Source organism: Microcaecilia unicolor, chromosome 1 (genome assembly GCF_901765095.1).
Source record: "Microcaecilia unicolor chromosome 1, aMicUni1.1, whole genome shotgun sequence".
In the NCBI taxonomy this organism is placed as follows: Eukaryota; Metazoa; Chordata; class Amphibia; order Gymnophiona; family Siphonopidae; genus Microcaecilia; species Microcaecilia unicolor.
Genome location: NC_044031.1, coordinates 373,404,617 through 373,411,351, shown reverse-complemented (window position 1 = coordinate 373,411,351; position 6,735 = coordinate 373,404,617).

The following is a 6,735-nucleotide window of genomic DNA, read 5'->3' as shown; positions in this document are numbered from 1 at the left end:
CGTCATTACCAACTTAGAAAAAAGATACCAAAAAGCAAAACTCAGATATATTGGTACTCCTAACTCTCATTTTAAAGAACAAATGCAGTCAGCGCAAATAGCACTGAACATCCTTCTCCACGAGACAGCCTCCAGAGTGTTAGTGTACAGGAAATATCAACTGCAGCGCTATGGGAACAAAACAGGGGCCCTGTTAGCGCGGGTAATCAAAACTTGGGGAGGGAACAGAACAATCATGGCTGTAAAGGACAAGGAGGGCCACGTACAAAATCAGAAAGAGAAGGTATTCCAGGAATTCTACCAAGACATGTATACGACACAACCATCCCCCCCCCTTGAGTACCGTTAAACAATACTTAGATCACGCTTGTTTGACCCGACTAACCGAGACAGAGCTGGACGAGCTTAATAAACCGATAACGGGGAAAGAATTGCAGGAAATAATCAAGGCACAGCCTTCTCATTCAGCCCTGGACTGTTTAAAAACCCTTCTTTCAATTGTAAAATACACAAAATGTACTAAGAGAAAATGTCAAAAGGAAAACAAATTTTTATTTTCCTAATTCAACTGTCCTCCCTTGGACAGAGGCTGTATAAGAACATTATACAGGAAGCAAAATCACAATACTCACAAGCTGCAATGGTAAATCATATAATCCACATTTTGCTTAGCTTTCTGCCTTTACAGGATCACTTATATACATCTCTACACAATGGTTGGCATATCATCATGTACGTCAGCAATATTTTCACTCAGCTTACAATCAATGTTTAGTGCTGCAATGGTCAGCTACATTCCTTCCGAGCTTCTCACGCTATGTTCTCACCCATCCGTTCCACGCACTCACCTGCACAACTTTACTTCTTTGTTCTCACATTTTTCCCCTGACCCATTGGTCATGCTGCCCTTTAGCTGTTTGCTCTCATGATGAGCTTTCCATCATGTCAGCTATTTACAGCTTCAGATATTATCTACAAATCCTCCCTTGAACCTTGACACAAGGTTCACAATTGAAGTTCTTAAGGATATAGTTGCCATCACTGTTAGACTGTAAACTATATTTCAAGCTTATCAGGCCGTCTTGGCAATGGACAACAGTTTCTCTCAGACCCCAGATACTTCTTGTACAGCTGTACACTGTGCCTGGCGCAAGGGAGTTAAACTTTCATATTGTTTATTGACATGTCTCCTCAAGGGTTCATAGTCATGATGTTCTGAACGTTCGGACACATGAACCGGGACAGTCAAGTTTACAGTTTGCTGACACCACTTTCGGTATAAAGCCAGCAGACATGGGGTGCAGCATAACAGCAAAAGCAGCAGGACCATGACTGTAAAGAAAAATGTGAGAATTCCTCGTACCCAGGGGGCTAATGATGAAAACCAAGAACTAATAGTGTCCCACCATGAGCTATCAATAAACCCTTTATAATCTTCAGCGTTAAGTTTTGCCAAGGAAAGAATGCGTGTCATTGCATTTTTAACTATTACAGATTGATTTCGGATAACACTACAACAAGAAGTTTAATTTACAATACTACACACTCCTCCTGATTGAGCCAACATAAAATCAACAGTCATCCTTGTATGCATGGCATATTGTGCAGTTTCATCTATTTGTTCCTGTAGTGCAGACACAACAATATTTAATTCATGGGTCACAACATGCAATAGTGATTGTAAACGTCTTATTGACATACCTAATTCCGCAGAGACTGCAGGGGCAGCAAAGGGTATCCAGGCAGTAGCTGATAAGGCATCTAAATGTACTTTTGTGAGTGGATATGTGGAATTAATATAATCTAAAGCTAGTTGTAATGCTTCATCATCAGTGCTTGCAGAGGGCACTGCTGAGGGAGTATTCACGGACCTCTGGCTGTTGATGAGGTAGCATTAAAATGACATAGATCAAAAGTTTCATTTCGCCAGAGAACTTGTCCATCATCTCTGCGACATGTATTATTGGAAAAACAGATGTGATGACCACTCAAATGTATCATAGTATGTCCAAAGATTGTAGGGTTTTTAAACAATTGGCGACCGTGGCAGGACCGCGTGTTCTTGTTGATTTAGACTATAAAGGTATGTGTCTTTCTTTCTTATAAACTTCAGAAGTGGCCAATCTGAGGTGAGTAAGTACAAGAGAGCAAACACTGGAAACGAGACTGTAAGTATATAATCTGAAGCAAAACTTCTCTGTTGTTGTTATAATACTGGTGCTTGTGCTTTACCTGCTTCTCGCTATAGTTTTGTTTATTGTTTATTTTGCTCTCCTCTTTTGGTTAGGCTACATTATCATGAAACGTTTTCAATCTAAAAGTCCCAAAACCCCACAACCCCCAACACCCTCATCACAAGCACCGTATGTCTTGTATATTGATAGCCGCAAGAGTTGTTCCCCCCTTGTCCATGTTAGGGAAACTTTCCCTTTTGATTCAAAGCTTATTGCAGAAACCTGTGTTAAATGGGCCAAATATGCAGTTAAAGATCCTTTCCTTACCTGGCCTGTTACTGGCTCTTTTAAGAAATCAGATCTCAGTCTTTATTAAACTTTTTACAGCAGTTACTGTTGCAGGAATTACAATCTGTTATGAATATCACACACCGCAAGGTGGCTGTGTATCGTCCCACTTCCAGTGGTCTGGCTGAGCGTTATAATGGCATTTTAAAAACAAAATTGAGGGTGCTGTTACATGCTCTGCATGCCTCGGCCCCGGATCATAAGTATAATTGGTATGATATTTTGCCATTAGCCCTTATGTCACTGCGAAGCAGCCCGCTGAAGCGTTAAAAAATTTCCCCCTTCCAGTTGCAAACTGGTAGGCAGATGAGACCACCTGTTGTGTCACCACAGGTTACTCCTCATACATATTGGCGTCAATTGCAACCGCTAATGTCCTTGGCTGAAGGCACCGTCTTGACTTCTACAAAGTAAGGCACTGTTGCTCCAAATGACAAGTCTCCTTCTGTTTCTTTTCAGATTGGACAACTGGTACTCCGGAAGAACTTCACTCACAAAACGTGGAAGGATCCGGTTTACATTGGACCGTTCACTATTAAGGAATTAACCGCTACTGCAGCCCGACTCACGGACCACACAACATAGGTACATTTGGCAGACCTCAGCCCCTGTCCGTCACCATCCTCCTCCTCAGCACAGTCCTAGTTTTCTTATTGCCCGGACACACCTCTGCTAACACCTACATTGAGCGCATTCAAATGGCAGCTAAGACATTGAACTTGATTGACTGTATTATATGTACTCCTGTGATGTCATCTTTTTCTTCTGTTCCCGCTACAATCTTTGGACATACTATGATACATTTGAGTGGTCATCACATCTGTTTTTCCAATAATACATGTCGCAGAGATGATGGACAAGTTCTCTGGCGAAATGAAACTTTTGATCTATGTCATTTTAATGCTACCTCATCAACAGCCAGAGGTCCGTGAATACTCCCTCAGCAGTGCCCTCTGCAAGCACTGATGATGAAGCATTACAACTAGCTTTAGATTATATTAATTCCACATATCCACTCACAAAAGTACGTTTAGATGCCTTATCAGCTACTGCCTGGATACCCTTTGCTGCCCCTGCAGTCTCTGCGGAATTAGGTATGTCAATAAGACGTTTACAATCACTATTGCATGTTGTGACCCATGAATTAAATATTGTTGTGTCTGCACTACATCAACAAATAGATGAAACTGCACAATATGCCATGCATACAAGGATGGCTGTTGATTTTATGTTGGCTCAATCAGGAGGAGTGTGTAGTATTGTAAATTAAACTTCCTGTTGTAGTGTTATCCGAAATCAATCTGTAATAGTTAAAAATGCAATGACACGCATTCTTTCCTTGGCAAAACTTAACGCTGAAGATTATAAAGGGTTTATTGATAGCTCATGGTGGGACACTATTAGTTCTTGGTTTTCATCATTAGCCCCCTGGGTACGAGGAATTCTCACATTTTTCCCGTGACCCATAGGTCATGCTGCCCTCTAGCTGTTTGCTCTCATGATGAGCTTTCCATCATGTCAGCTATTTACAGCTTCAGATATTATCTACAGGACCCGATGGGTTCCCCAGTGAATTTTACAAACTCCTAGGCCCGGCAGTAATAGGACCACTGCAATCATACTATGAGGAGGTGGTGGAACTTGGGGAATTCCCAGCTCATGCTAATGAAGCGTTAATTACGTTGCTTTTGAAACCAGGAAGGAATGAAACACAGGCAGATTCATACAGGCCTATATCCCTAATTAACGTGGATACAAAAATCTTGGCCAAACTCCTTGCAAACAGATTACAAAGCCTGCTGCCGAATTTAATTGAACCGGAGCAAGTGGGATTTGTACGCAATAGGCACGCTGTAGTGAATGTGAGGTGTTTACTCCTGGCAATGGGACAATGTTATCACGCGGATAATGAGGCAATATTGGTGAGCCGGGATGCCGAAAAAGCATTCGACAGAGTAGGATGGGAGTATATGTTCACAGTGTTGCAACATATTGGCATTAAGGGATGGGCATACCAGGCAATCCAAACACTATATTCAAACCCCAAAGCTGCAGTGCTAATAAATGGTGCAAGAACAAACCAATTCCCCATAGTGAGGGGCATGAGACAGGGCTGCCCACTGTCCCCGGCCCTGTTTCTCCTCTCGATAGAACCCCTGTTGAGGGACCTAAAAAGAGAAGGGGACATAACTGGAGTGGAGGTAGGGGGAGAGACAGTGAAAATGATGGCCTTTGCAGATGAGCTATTGATAGTGACCACCAAACCGGCTTTATCTTTACCGATACTGATAGATAGGGTCTCCCAATTTGGCAGGCTCTCGGGATTCAAAGTTAATCTAGAGAAATCTCATATCATGCACATTCAGTCTGGACCCAGTACTAATGAGAGGCCAGTGTTCTCCTTGCAAAGAGCAGAGGTAGCCATCAAGTACCTGGGGGTGCGGATCCCACGTGACATGTCTCATCTTTATAGTCTTAACATTCAAAAGCTGATATCTGAAACGGCAATAAGGCTGAGACAATGGCAGGTGTTCCCTCTCTCTCTCAAGGGACGCATAGCATTGTATAACATGATGATAGTCCCACGTTGGCTCTATGCGTTTCAGGTTTTATCTTTATATCTTACTAACTACTACTACTACTATTTAACATTTCTAGAGTGCTACAAAGTGTACGCAGTGCTGTACAAACACAGAAGAAAGACAGTCCCTGCTCAAAGAGCTTACAATCTAATAGACAAAAAGTAAAGCATTTAAATTTAAAATATTTAAGCAGTCAAGCACAAAGATGAGAAACAATTGAATGCAATGTTAAAAAAGTACTTATGGCAGGGGAAGAGACCGAGATTACCCTTGGAAGTGATGCAGATCCCCAAAGAGTATGGGGGGCTGGGCCTGCTGAGCATGCGGCACATGACTGTAGCTTGTGCAATGAGACACATCAATGACTGGTTCCGCGATATTACAGATTTTTCGGCAACCCAAATAGAAAAGAACGTATTCAATCCCTACCATTTTAGCAGCATCTTACACGGCCTAGACAGAGGAGCTTCTCCTGTTTTGAAGATTTCCAATATCTTGCAACTAGCCCAAAAAGCATGGAGGTGGATCTGTAATATGCATCACTTTTCACATAAGACTACACCATATCTAACCCTGAGAGGAAACCTGGGTGTCCTGCCTAGAGATCTCTATACCACGTTTAAGCGATGGGAAAGACAAGGAATAATTTATTTGCAACAGATACTCATCGAGGAGGGGAGGCTCAAGCCATTCACAGAACTTCAAAGACTAAAACTGTTGACACCTGGAGACTTCTTTCACTATTGGCAGCTACAACACTATGTGACTAGCCTAAAATGGGAGGACTTAGCAGAGGATGTGCAAGTGGAGATAGCGGAGGCATTTTTGCTTAACTCTCAACAAAAGGTACCTTTGACATACCACCACAGACATATCAAAGACACTAAATTAGAGTCAAACTACGCCCGTGATGTAGACAATGGAAGCACAACCAAAGGGAGGATAAAAAAGGTAGCACAAATATTTAGAACTAAAAATACATTAGAAGTAGGAATATCTGAGCTTTGTTACCAAGATCATCAAGTATTGTAGGATATCGGTAATAGCCAGGTTTTATCAAATGATTTGAACTTCTTCTAGGAGTTTTCTTGCCTTAAATTGGGAGTGTATTCCAGAGCTGAGGAGCAAGGCAGCAAAACACAGAGGGGGTCTTTTACAAAGCAGCAGTAAGCCCAACGTGGGCTTACCACTCAGCATTCTGGCGGTAGTTCCCACTCCAGCATGCGCCATTTCCAGCGCTACAAAAATATATATATATATATTTTTAAATTCTTTATTTAACAATTTACATATATTAAAACAAGCAAAAATCGACTTGTCAAGTAAATAACATCACTGTTCAAATATATAAAGAAACAAATTAATATTCAAGCAATTACAGTATGTTAAAGTCCACATTGGTGAGATTCAAAAAAATATTTTTATTTTTGTAGCACTGGTGTGTACTTGGCGGTAGTCACTGCCCAGTTACTGCCAGGTTAGCACAGGAACTCTTACCGTCACCTCAATGGGTGCTCCCCCCACCCCCGAAATGGGTGTGTGGTAAGTGCTTCACTTGCCGCACGGCCATTTCTTTAAAAAAACAAACAAAAAAAAAGCAGCCTTTGACCTGCTGTGGTGAAAGAGAGCCT